This window comes from Ictalurus punctatus, unplaced genomic scaffold, assembly GCF_001660625.3.
Source record: "Ictalurus punctatus breed USDA103 unplaced genomic scaffold, Coco_2.0 Super-Scaffold_100, whole genome shotgun sequence".
In the NCBI taxonomy this organism is placed as follows: domain Eukaryota; kingdom Metazoa; phylum Chordata; class Actinopteri; order Siluriformes; family Ictaluridae; genus Ictalurus; species Ictalurus punctatus.
In genome coordinates, this window is record NW_026521086.1 from 1,716,591 (window position 1) to 1,731,275 (window position 14,685).

At 40.9% G+C, this 14,685-nt stretch overlaps 1 pseudogene; it reads left to right on the forward strand.

Annotated features, from left to right (window-relative positions):
• The first annotated feature begins 239 nt into the window (after positions 1–239).
• LOC128629608 (NACHT, LRR and PYD domains-containing protein 12-like) overlaps positions 240–14,685 on the forward strand; it is a 17,409-nt pseudogene continuing 2,963 nt past the window's right edge.

A 14,685-nucleotide genomic window follows, 5' to 3' on the forward strand; every position in this document is an offset into this window, starting at 1 on the left:
AACCTTCTTTACCAGCCGTAACCGCGATGGAGAATGAGACAAGGCTTAAGAGTGACTCCAAGGCTCATTGACGTTTTGATCGCGCATGGTCTCAACATTCCAAAGTGTCATGTGTCTTTTCAAATGGCTTCATGTTTCAATTATAATGAAGCATTTGTTCAAACAAAAATGTTTTCAGTCCTTTAAGGATCATTGTAACTGATGATGTTATTATTATTCATAATAATAATAATGCTGATGTGGTGTCCTGTACTCTGATTTCTGTGTGTGAGAGAAACACACTCACATTTCTGTTACATGGGAAACTTTAGCTGTATTATGGCTGTGTGTGTGTGTGTGTGTGTGTGTGTGTGTGTGTGTGTGTGTGTGATCAGTGTTCTGATATATCATCATTTCTCCCCCAGGTTGAGTTGGTGTTTTCTCACAGAGGAAAGCTGTAGAGTTCTGTCCTCAGTTCTCAGATCAAACTCCTCCAGACTGAGAGAACTGAACCTGACTCACAATAACCTGCAGGATTCAGGAGTGAAGCTGCTCTCTGCTGGACTGGAGAATCCACACTGTACACTGGAGATACTGAGGTACACACACACACACACACTCTCACACACACACACACACACACACTGTACACTGGAGATACTGAGGTACACACACTCTCACACACACACACACACACACACACTCACACACACACTGTACACTGGAGATACTGAGGTACACACACACACACACTCACACACACACTGTACACTGGAGATACTGAGGTACACACACACACACACACACACACACACACACACACACACTGTACACTGGAGATACTGAGGTACACACACTGTACACTGGAGATACTGAGGTACACACAGACACACAGACACACACACACACACACACACACACACTCACAAACACACATCCAGTTTCCATCTGTGGTGATTGTAATTGTAGTGATGTACAGTGCATCCAGAAAGTATTCACAGCGCTTCACTTTTTCTACATTTTGTTATGTTACAGTTTTATTCCAAATGGATTAAATTAATTATTTTCCTCAAAATTCTACTAACAATACCCCATAATGACAACGTGAAAGAAGTTTGTTTGAAATCTTTTCAAATTTATTTAAAAATAAAAAACAAAAAAAGCACATGTACATAAGTATTCACACCCTTTGCCATGACACTCAAAATTGAGCTCAGGTGCATCCTGGTTCCACTGATCATCCTCGAGATGTTTCTACAACGTGATTGGAGTCCACCTGTGGTAAATTCAGTTGATTCGACATGATTTGGAAAGGCACACACCTGTCTATATAAGGTTGCACAGTTAACACTGCATGTCAGAGCACAAACCAAGCCATGAAGTCCAAGGAATTGTCTGTAGACCTCCGAGACAGGATTGTATCGAGGCACAGATCTGGGGAAGGGTACAGAAACATTTCTGAAGCATTGAAGGTCCCGATAAGCACAGTGGCCTCCATCATCCGTAAATGGAGGAAGTCTGGAACCAGCAGGACTCTTCCTAGAGCTGGCCGCCCGGCCAAACTGAGCGATCGGGGGAGACGGGCCTTAGTCTGGGAGGTGACCAGAAACCCGATGGTCACTCTGACAGAGCTCCAGCGTGTCTCTGTGGAGAGAGGAGAACCTTCCAGAAGAACAACCATCTCTGCAGCACTCCACCAATCAGGCGTGTATGGTAGAGTGGCCACACGGAAGCCACTCCTCAGTAAAAGGCACATGACAGATCACCTGGAGTTTTCCAAAAGGCACCTGAAGGACTCTCAGACCATGATGAAACAAAGATTGAAGTCTTTGGCCTGAATGGCAAGCGTCATGTCTGGAGGAAACCAGGCACCACTCATCACCTGGCCAATACCATCCCTACAGAGAAGCATGGTGGTGGCAGAATCATGCTGTGGGGATGTTTTTCAGCGGCAGGAACTGGGAGACTAGTCAGGATCGAGGGAAAGATGAATGCAGCAATGTACAGAGACATTTAATTCATGATGCATGTATTTTTCCCACTACCGGCCTATAGTAGGCAAATATGCAGTTTGGGACACAGCCGAACTCTCTTGTTCGCCGTAAAGCGTAAAACTGCCGTGTGTGATCGTGTCCTGTCGCAAAATGCGGTGAAAACTCACACGACTTTCATAATGTGATTAAGGTGTTTACATGTGTGTAATACACGTCCATAATACGATTAAAACAGGAGTAATCCACCTGTCTTAATTCGATTAGATCTTAATTAGATTATGACCATAATTAGATTAAGGTAAAAAATTGCTGTTTACATGGTAGTTTCTTAATCAAATTATGGTCTTAATTAGATTAAGAGTGGATTATTGTTGTCCATGTAAACGCAGTCATTGTCTCAAAGCAGCTTTACAGAAATATCAACACGGTATACAGATATTAAAGGTGTGAATTTATCCCAACTGAGCAAGCCAGTGAGTGGCGACGGTGGCAAGGAAAAACTCCCTAAGATGTTTTAAGAGGAAGAAACCTTGAGAGGAACCCGACTCAGAAGGGAACCCATCCTCATCTGGGTAACAACAGTTAGTGTGAAAAATTTCATTATGGATTTATATGAAGTCTGTATGGCGTTAAGAGCAGCCGTAGTCCCAGCAGTCTGGAATTAAAGAAGATTTGAGCTCCATCCAGAGGCAGAAAGGATCTGGATCTCTAGTATCTCCATAAATTCGTGTGGGGCTCGGCGAAAGGAGAGAGGGAGAAAAAAGATAATTATGACTGCGAAGTAGTAGAACAGAATCTAGTCAGGGTAGGCTTGAGTAAACAAATACGTTTTAAGCTTAGACTTAAACACTGAGACTGTGTCTGAGTCCCGAACACTAATAGGAAGACTGTTCCATAACTGTGGGGCTCTATAAGAGAAAGCTCTTCCCCCTGCTGTAGCCTTCACTATTCGAGGTACCGTCAGATAGCCTGCACCTTTTGATCTAAGTAGGCGTGGCGGATCACAGAAAACCAAAAGGTCGCTTAGATATTGTGGCACGAGACCATTTAGTGCTTTATAGGTTAATAATAGTATTTTATAATAATCCAGAATGCAGCTGCTAGAGTCCTAACTAGAACCAGAAGATACGACACATCACCCCGATCTTATCCACACTGCACTGGCTCCCAGTGAAATCTCACACTGATTATAAAATACTATTATTAACCTATAAAGCACTGAATGGTCTCGCGCCATGCAACTTTGATCAAAAGATGCAGACTCTCTGATGAACGTTGAATAGTGTTTTTGTAAAATGATGTTGAAACACAGACACACACACACACACACACACACACACACACACACACACACACACACGCACAGATATTTAAAATAACAGAGAATGCCACACAAGTTATTATAATTTATGAATGTACAGTCAAAGATTGAACATTTACATTTAGACAGCTTTACCATAAAATGGCAGTTGATTTGTGTAAGTGTGTGAGGAATAGTCTGTAATATATCAGACAGACGTGTGTGTGTGTGTGTGTGTGTGTGTGTGTATAAAGGCATTAAATAAATGTTATGGGTTTTTATTACACCGTACCATGTACATCAATGTGTATATATAAACTACATGTGTGTTGGGGTAGTATGGGGTGTTGGTGGGGGGGGTGTAGTATGGGGTGTAGGTGGGGGGGGGTGTAGTATGGGGTGTAGTTGGGGGGGGGGGTAGTAGTATGGGGTGTAGGTGGGGGGGTGTAGTATGGGCTGTAGGTGGTGGGGGGGGGTGTAGTATGGGGTGTAGGTGGAGGGGGGGGTGTAGTATGCTAGAGTACGAGACGTATGAGTTCCACTCTCCTCTGTGAAATCCACCTTCATCTTCTGTTTCTCCATCACTGCCTCCAGCTCTATTGCCTTTCTGACATCCTGAGAAAAAAACACTCATCATTTATACACATCATTAGCATGTGTCTGTGTGTGTGTGTGTGTGTGTGTGCGCGTGTGCATGCGTGTGCGTTTACCTCCAGCAGTGCCTTCTGTACGGCAACTTGGCTGTACACCCTCGCTCCTTCTTCAGGAATGACAGCGCGAAGTTCCTCTTTATTCAGAGAGAATAGCTGAGCTCCTGTTAACACACAAAGACACATCTGTATACCGTGTTGATATTTCTGTAAAGCTGCTTTGAGACAATGTCTATTGTAAAAAGCGCTATACAAATAAAATTGAAGTGAATAATGGCGCACTACACGGCCGGCTCTAACAGTGCTGGTGCCATATCTGTCCGGCTCTCGAAAGTATTTTCGCCCCATTCCTGTTTTGCCATGGCGAGCACCATCCACATTTTCTTCAGGAAATGTACCGGTCTAGTTATTATTATAATTAATGGTGCTTGAAAAGCACTACTATTGTTCTTCGGCCTACTTAGTATTATTATTATTATTATTATTATTATTATTATTATTATTATTATTATTATAATTAATGGTGCTTGAAAAGCACTACTATTGTTCTTCGGCCTACTTAGTATTATTATTATTATTATTATTATTATTATTATTATTATTATTATTATTATAATTAATGGTGCTTGAAAAGCACTACTATTGTTCTTCGGCCTACTTAGTATTATTATTATTATTATTATTATTAATATTATTATTATTATTATAATTAATGGTGCTTGAAAAGCACTACTATTGTTCTTCGGCCTACTTAGTATTATTATTATTATTATTATTATTATTATTATTATTATTATTATTATAATTAATGGTGCTTGAAAAGCACTACTATTGTTCTTCGGCCTACTTAGTATTATTATTATTATTATTATTATTATTATTATTATAATTAATGGTGCTTGAAAAGCACTACTATTGTTCTTCGGCCTACTTAGTATTATTATTATTATTAGTAGTATTATTTTTATTATTATTATTATTATTATTATTATTATTATTATTATTATTATTATTATTATTATTATAATTAATGGTGCTTGAAAAGCACTATTATTGTTATTTGGCAAACTTATTATAATCATTCTTCTTCTTCCACTTTTTTTTCGGTGCGAAACTAGTCCCACACCGTTTGTCGGAGATCGACGGTTGAGGTGTCAAATCGAACGGTTTATTGAGGAGAGGTGTGCTATGTATTACGGAAGTGATCGGAATGTCGGCATTCCCGGTACGGAAGCACAAAGTCGGAAAATTTCCCATTGAGTTGCGAAAGAATTGGCGCTCTACACCACCAGCTCTTAAAGAATTGCCTCCATACACGCCCGGCTCTAAAAAGTATTGGCGCCCAATCTGGCCGACTCTCAAAAGTACTGGCACCCCGCATGGCTGGCTCTCCATAGTATTTCCGCCCTACACGGCCAGCTCTAAAAAGTATAGCTGCACTACACGGCCAGCTCTCAGAAGTATTGGCACCCTGTGACTCCAGCTCTCAAAAGAATTGGCGTCCAGCTCTCAAAATTACGGCACCCTACGCCGTCAGCTGTCAAAATTATTGGCACCCCACTCTTCTGGCTGTCAAAAATATTGGCACGCTACGCTTTCGGCTATCGAAAGTATTGGCGCCTGATCTGAATTTTGCCATGTCAAGCAGCACACATTTTCTTCAGGAAATGTACTGGTCTAGTTTATTATTATTATTATTATTATTATTATTATTATTATTATTATTATTATTATTGTTGTTGTTGTTGTGTGTGTGTGTGTGTGTGTGTGTGTGTGTATCTGTCTTATTATTTCTGTGTCTGTGTTATTATTTCAGACATCAGATATTTCTCATCTATATTAAATGTTTTCTACACATTTGATCATTTTAGAAAATGTTTGAAGGATTTTTACACGCACCCCTGCTCTCATCAGACAGAACCTCGGTTGGGAAACACTGGGTTAGTTACTCGTCTGACCAATGTGTTTAACTTACTCTCCATCATCACTTTTATTCTGAGTAACATTCATTATTCACACAAAAACTACTTACACACCAATCCTCACTAATATCAGGATACTCACTCTCATTAAGGGAAAACCAGAAAAAATACATTTCTGCAGATATTTAAGTAAACTTACTCAGTGTATGAGTTCTGCTTCTTTATCTAATGATCTGCTGAGTGTTTCTAGCTCCTGTTATTTTATTTTAGTTTATATATTTGTATAGAGCTCTGACAGTTGTTCGTGCACAGCTGAATGAAGTCACGAGATAATAAATGAAGGTAATGAAATGATAATGTGTGTGATGTAGATTTTACCAGACTTTTAATTCTGTTCTCCGTATTTGCAGCGTTTTCAGGCTTATACTTTCAGTATTTACAGGCCTTTGCTCGATGAATCATAAAGCTGTCTGATAACAAACCATATCTCTGTGTGTGTGTGTTTATTACCCTACCTCACTGCCCCTCCCCCTCTGCAGAATAAACGGTTAGGAAGTGAAAGTGAAAGTCAGTCTCCATTTTGTGTGGAGGGGAAAATACACCATTTCAGGAGTAAAAACACAGTGAGTATCTACATCTAAAGCTATAATATATAAACACACTGAATGTGCACTAGATGCAGAAGAGTTTTGTGGGTTTGTACTGAAGTTTGAATGTACACAGGTTATTTTATGACTTGATACAGAGACTATTTCCTGTAAGTGAACTCTGTGCTGATACAGGGTTTGATTTAACACACCGATGTTGGAGTGAAGTAAACGTGTGTCCTGCTGTAATCTGGAGAAGGAGACATAACCTCCAACATGAGTGTGTCTGGAAAACAGGACTTAAAGAGAGACGAGAGGTGAGTTACTTTTCCATTCACCAGCAATAAACACACACCGTCTCATGGAACAGATCTGTATCTCTAAACACTCACTAGTTAACAGAGGAACTAGACTTTGGTTTAAGGTGTTTAATAGCAGTGAATATATCACTGATCTGATCTAAGAACAGTTTAGAGAAATCATTCACTGAGAGGAGAGTAAAAAGGACTGTGTAATGTGGAGGAGAAGAGCAGCGTAGCTTTGAGTCAGTGAACTCTACAGGCTTTAAGACCCAGCTGAGTCAGTTATCTGTGATTGGGACTCCTGACATCAGTGTAATTCCTGAGGTATGGGGCGTGTCTCCTGTTTGAATAAGTGTGCAGACTGGAGTTGAATTAAAAAGATGGAATTATTGGTGTTTAATGATGAACACATTGTGTAACAGTGCTGAGACAGCAGAGTATTAATTATTGCTGATATTTCTGTTTAATTCTAGAATGATGGAGGGAAAGAGATCAGACTCACCAGAACCCAGCTGTGTGTCCATGAAGAGTGACCAGTCAATGGGACATCCAGTTACCTTCAGAGACGGAGCCAGTTCTCCTGATGTGAGGTCAGTACAGTGAGGTGTTTTACAGCAGTGTTCCACCTGATCAAACTCACTGGTCTCATTCTGAAGCCCTTCATGATCTTTATCAGGTGTTGAAGCAGTAAAACACTAAACTGTGCAGTGCTGCAGCTCTCGGACTGGCAGTGAGGAAAACTGCTTTAAGAGTTCAGTTCAGCCTGCAGTCCCTGAGCTGGAGGGTCTGTGGTGCTACACAACAACATTTACACCTGGACATTAATGACTAGATGACTATTTTATTCATAAACATGTTAGTGTCAGTGAGAAATCCTGAAATCAGTGTATTGTGTTAAGAGGATAGTGTTAAATATCTGTCTCTGTATGTATTAGTGTGTGTTGTGCAGCTATGAATACATATAGTCTATATTACATCATGTGTTTTATTTCTTCACAGACCACAACAGAAGAAATCAAACCTCAGCAGAAATCAGTTGGACTCCATATTCAAGGTGTGTGTCTTTTTAATGTGTGTAACTTGTGTATGAGCAGGTTGCAGGTTTTTTATTTAAGATCATGACAATTTACAGATTTATTGATGTGCAGCAGCATTATGGGTAATCAGGCAGAATTTCAGCTGTAACTGCGGGAATAGAAAGAGACTTTTCTTCTTTTCATGAAATAAAAGCATCTCTCAGTGTGTAACATTATAATATTTAGATGTGTTCCTGTGTGTTTCTAACCAGGAGCTGGAACACAAAGTCATCACTCTGATAAAGAATGAACTGAAGAGGTTTAGGAAGCTCCTGAGTCCAGATTACCCAGCATGCACTGAGAGGGAGGTGCAGGATGAGCAGGATCTGCACAGTGTCAGAGACGGAGCGCTGAAGATCACACTGCACGTCCTGAAGAACATGAACCACACAGATCTCGCTAACACACTGCACAACAGTAAGAGCTCTGAGTCATGGCTTTATTCCGTCAGGTTCACTTTAGAGAGAGGAAATAGTTTTAGATAGGAACACTTTTAGTTTGAAGTTTGAGTTTAGTATCATGTACATCTGCTGCTTTTCTGTTCTGTTCGTGGTCCAGCTTGTGGTGACTCTGTACAATGGTCCTGTTCCTTCAGGAATATTTACTACATGAATCAGGAATGAACAGCAGCATTAGAATTTTACATTTAATCCTGTGTTCAGTGATTTTACATTAAAACATCTTATTACTTTGTTTATTAGAGTCTGTGGCCCCTGTGTATCAGACAAAGCTGAAATCCAGCCTGAGAGAGAAGTTTAAAAGAATTAATGAAGGAATCTCACAGCATGGAAGCTCAGCACTTCTGAATGAGATCTACACAGATCTCTACATCACAGAGGGTTGGAGTGGAGACGTCAATAATGAACATGAGGTGAGACAGATTGAGACAGCGTCCAGGAGACCAGCAACACAGGAGACACCCATCAAATGTAATGATCTCTTTAAAGACAAGTCCATCAGAGGAGTGCTGACTAAAGGAGTTGCTGGAATTGGAAAAACAGTCTCTGTGCAGAAGTTCATTCTGGACTGGGCTGAACGAAAAGAGAATCAGGACGTCACCTTCATGTTTCCACTTCCCTTTAGAGAGCTGAATCTGATGAAGCAGAAACATCTCAGTCTGATGGATCTTCTTCATCACTTTTTCCCTGAAATAAGAAAACTAGAAGTAATAGACTGTGACTCCTACAAAGTGGTGTTGATCTTTGATGGTCTGGATGAGTGTCGACTTCCTCTAAATTTCCAGAAGAATGAGAGATTGTGTGATGTGACAGAGTCAGCCTCAGTGGATGTGCTGCTGACGAACCTCATCAAGGGGAATCTGCTTCCCTCTGCTCTTCTCTGGATAACCTCTCGACCAGGAGCAGCCAATCAGATCCCTCCTGAGTGTGTAGACCAGGTAACAGAGGTACGAGGGTTCAGTGATCCTCAGAAAGAGGAGTACTTCAGGAAGAGGATCAGTGATCAGAGCCTGGCCGATAAAATCATCTCACACATGAAGTCTTCAAGAAGCCTCTACATCATGTGCCACATCCCAGTCTTCTGCTGGATCTCAGCCACTGTTCTAGAGAGAATGTTGGGTGAAGCAGAGCGTGGAGAGATCCCCAAGACTCTGACTCAAATGTTCACACACTTCCTGATCTTTCAGATCAAACACAAGGAGCAAAAGTACCATCAGAAATGTGACCCTGATCCTCAGCAGACCAGAGAGAGTATCCTGGCACTGGGAAAACTGGCTTTCCAACAGCTGGAGAAAGGAAACCTGATCTTCTATGAGGAAGACCTGAGAGAGTGTGGCATTGATGTGAGAGAAGTGTCAGTGTACTCAGGAGTGTGTACCCAAATCTTCAGAGAGGAGTTTGGGCTTCACCTGGGGAAGGTGTTCAGCTTTGTACATCTGAGTGTTCAGGAGTTTCTGGCTGCTTTATATGCATTTTTCTGCTTTATTTTTAGAAAGACAATGTGTTAGTGGAACAAAGCACTGGACGTTCTAATTTCTTCAGAAAGTCAGACATGTCTGATCTCCTCAGGACTGCAGTGGACAAGGCCTTACAGAGTGAGAATGGACACCTGGACCTGTTCCTCCGCTTCCTTCTGGGTCTCTCACTGGAGTCCAATCAGACTCTCTTACGAGGTTTAATGCCCCAGACAGGAAGCAGCTCTCACAGCAAACAGGAAACAGTCAAGTACATCAAGAAGAAGATCAGGGAGAATCCATCTCCAGAGAAATCCATCAATCTGTTCCACTGTCTGAATGAACTGAATGATCATTCTCTAGTGCAGGAAGTACAGACTTACCTGAACAGAGGAGATCACAGTCATCTCAGTGGAACCAGACTCTCTCCTGCTCAGTGGTCAGCTCTGGTGTTTGTGTTACTGAACTCAGATCAGGAGCTGGATGTGTTTAATTTGTGGAAATATGACCCATCAGAGGAAGGTCTTCTGAAGCTGCTGCCAGTGGTCAAAGCCTCCAGAAGAGCTGAGTGAGTATTTTATTTATAAATGTATTACTGCATGGTTTATTATTTTAATGTAACACTGAACTGCACTGTTTGGATTAATGCTGGTTAATAATTACTCTAATCATCTTTAAACAAACCTCTGGTACTGTTCCAGAAGAGTTTCACTTTTTACACCAACACGTTACGTCCTGCACTGAGGGCGGGGCCATGTGGACAAAACCTCCTATCACCATTTATTACCTTTCTCTAAAACTGATGAAAGAAATGATCTCTACAGAATAACTGCATGTATTCATCACTGTTTTCTGATCATTTTGTGATCTAAACACCAGTGAAAGGCACTTTTTCTTTTCTCCTTTCATTTGAAAGTGACATTGAACAGAACTTCACCAACGAGAAGAAGAAAAACAGAACACTGTCACCATGGGAACAATATGAATACAGCATGTGACACTGGTGATATAGAGGATATAGGAAAATATCTATCAATAGACATGATTGATTATTCTATTTTCTGGTCCTATGATGTGTATCAGCGTATCACACCGCCCAATCTGCACTGAGGGACACGTGAGAGTGTCGTGGAAAACAATCTTTCCAACCTAAGTTAAACACTTCAGAGACAGAGGGTTTGTAGATGCCAAAGGTCACCAAACTTTATTGAAGCAACAAAGTGAGACAGTCTGCAGAAAGTCTGAATTATACACACACACACGTCTTTATATACTTTTCTGAAGCAGTAAAATTATCCCTAGGCGGGGCATTAACCTCTTCTTTCTGAAAACAAGCCAATCTCCATCGCCTTCATGAATTATTCATATCTATATGATACATTACATTTGTTGGTGCATGCGTTGTCAGTTGGATTTTCTTAAAGGTTTTATTGGGACAAGGTCATTTTTTGCAGCGTATGAGCCTTGCATTGAATTTTCTGAAAGGTTTCATCAGGACAGGATTTTTACCCCGTCCCAGATTTCCCCCTTATACCTTAATGACCTTCTGGCTTTAGTCCCAGCCTGGTACACTTCATCCTGGAAGTCTGATCTGTTATTGTGACACTGGTATTGAAGCTTAAAGGGCTTTGATTGGAAACACAGTTCTGGTGAATGTCTAATTGCTCATTTATTGCCAGAGTAAAGCTGCTTTAGACAAAACACACGGTTCTTCTAACTCCGTTTACACAGGACATACAGAGATGCAGAAAAACACCTGATGTTTAGTAACACATAGACGTCTTCTAGCTCACTACACACTTACAATAGAACTTGATTAAAACTCTTCTGTGCTTTTTCACTTTCACACCGACCTTGTTTGGTTTGGACTGATCAGACTTTCTCTTTAGATTGGATCTGGTGTGGGATTAGTTTACAGGATGAAAGAGGATTGTCACTCGAGGACGGATTTCCAGTTAGCAAAAACCATCATCATAATCCCTCTGTGCAGATCAAGGATTACGTCCTGTTTATAACTTTAATCCCTAACAAAAAATGTGTGAATATTTACCATAAACAAACAAACAAACAAACAATACATAATGCATGCACTGTGTGAGACGGATTTCCAGTTAGCAAACTAACTCGTCAACTTACTCCACACACACACACACACACTCTCTCTCACACACACACACACAACACACTCACTCACACACTAACACACTCTCACACAGACTTTTTTTACATGTACTTCCCTTAAAAATGGTTTCCATTATTCAAACAAAAACCCTTCTGTTTTCATTTCAATAATAATAATAATAATAACAATAATAATAATAATAATAATAATAATAGTAATAATAATAATAATAATAATAATATAATAATAATAATAATAATAATAATGCTGGTGTGGTGTCCTGTCCTCTGATTTGTGTGTGTGAGAGAAACACACTCACATTTCTGTTACATGGTAAAGAGTAAGTGTGTTATGGCTGTATATGTGTGTGTGTGTGTGTGTGTGTGTGTGTGCGTGTGTGTGTTTGAGGTCAGTGTTCTGATATTTCATCATTTCTCTTCCAGTCTGCGTGAGTGTAAACTGACAGAGGAAAGCTGTAGAGTTCTGTCCTCAGTTCTCAGATCAAACTCCTCCAGACTGAGAGAACTGAACCTGAGTGACAATAACCTGCAGGATTCAGGAGTGAAGCTGCTCTCTGCTGGACTGGAGAATCCACACTGTACACTGGAGATACTGAGGTACACACACTCACACACACACACACACACACACACACACACACACACTGTACACTGGAGATACTGAAGTACACACACTCTCACACACACACACACACACACACACTCACACACACACACACACACACACACACACACTGTACACTGGAGATACTGAAGTACACACACACACACTCTCTCACACACACACACACACACACACACACACACTGTACACTGGAGATACTGAAGTACACACACACACACGCACACTGTACACTGGAGATACTGAAGTACACACACACACACTCTCACACACACACACACACACACACACACACTGTACACTGGAGATACTGAAGTACACACACACACACACACTGTACACTGGAGCACTGGAGATACTGAGGTACACACACACACACACACACTCACACTGTACTCTGGAGATACTGAGGTACACACACACTCACTCACAACAGACAGACACACTCACACAGACACACACAGACACACACACACTCACTCACACACACACCTACTCTCTCTCACACATACAAACACTCTCTCTCTCACTTTCTCTCTCTCTCACACAGACTTTTTTTTTACATGTACTTCCCTTAAAAATGGTTTCCATTATTCAAACAAAAAACCCTTCTGTTTTCATTTCGATAATAATAATAATAATAATAATAATAATAATAATAATATTGCTGATGTGGTGTCCTGTCCTCTGATTTGTGTGTGTGAGAGAAACACACTCACATTTCTGTTACATGGTAAAGAGTAAGTGTGTTTATGGCTGTGTGTGTGTTTGAGGTCAGTTTTCTGATATTTCATCATTTCTCTTCCAGTCTGCGTGTGTGTGATCTGACAGAGGAAAGCTGTAGAGTTCTGTCCTCAGTTCTCAGATCAAACTCCTCCAGACTGAGAGAACTGGACCTGAGTCTCAATAACCTGCAGGATTCAGGAGTGAAGCTGCTCTCTGCTGGACTGGAGAATCCACACTGTACACTGGAGACACTGAGGTACACACACACTCTCTCACACACACACACACACACTGTACACTGGAGACACTGAGGTACAAACACACACACACACACACACACACACTGTACACTGGAGATACTGAGGTACACACACACACACACACACACACACTATACACTGGAGACACCGAGGTACACACACTGTACACTGGAGATACTGAGGTACACACACAGACTCAGACACACTATAATAATAATAATTGTATTTATATAGCACTTTTCATACATAAAATGCAGCTCAAAGTGCTTCACAGTGCAAAAGAATCAAAAACACGCTGTTTTCCTGTGTGTGTCTCTTTAAAATGCAAATGAGCTTCTGTGCCCGCCCCCTTTCCGGAAGAGAACAGCTCCTGTTTCGGGTAGTACATTAGCCGTGGAATCTGCTAACAAGCTCATTCGGAAAGGCGATTTACAAACACTCACCAAATATAAAGTGCGATACTTACGTCTTCTGGATATGAAGCTGGATCACGAACAGTTGGTACTGATCCGTTCCTGAGAATCAAGTTTTTAGTAAATCCTGCTTTGTATTGACCCGCGTTCACACAGCAGTCTGGTGTGAAACGATGTCAGGGATTTTTGGAGCACGAGTCCAAGTCTGAGTCCAAAAGTATGGGATTCATTTTCCATCAAAAGTTTTGCGGTCACGGATCGAAAAATAATAATCGTGACTCAAACATTTAAAAACATGTAAAAGTATATCACACAAAACTGAGCCATGAATTCAAAGTCTTCTGAATCACACAGAATCATGTTTCCTTGGTGATATTACTGTGTGTTTGTGCTCTCTGACATTTTCTGCTCATGTTTTCTTTTTCTGAACGCTTCTGCTGGTTTTCCCTTCGCGCTTGTGTCCACATTCTCCGCTCGCTTTTCCAAATGTTGTAGTTGGAGTTTCATGTAAATCAGGGCGGAGTTTAGCATCACCATTGGTCCACTACAGCTCCTCCTCTAGCCAATCAGTCGAAGAGGGGAGTTGACGTCACTGCACTGAGACTCATGGCTGTTGTGTTCATAGACACACATAGACTCTGCATTGGCCGCTGGATCGTAGGTCAACGTCGCCGCCATTTTGATCCGAGCAACAGTAATAAGTCTCAGTTTATATTATAGTTTATATTATAAACTAAACTGCCGCTAATCGAGATTTTCATCTATACTGCCGTTTTTCTGCAAACCGACTTTATGACAAG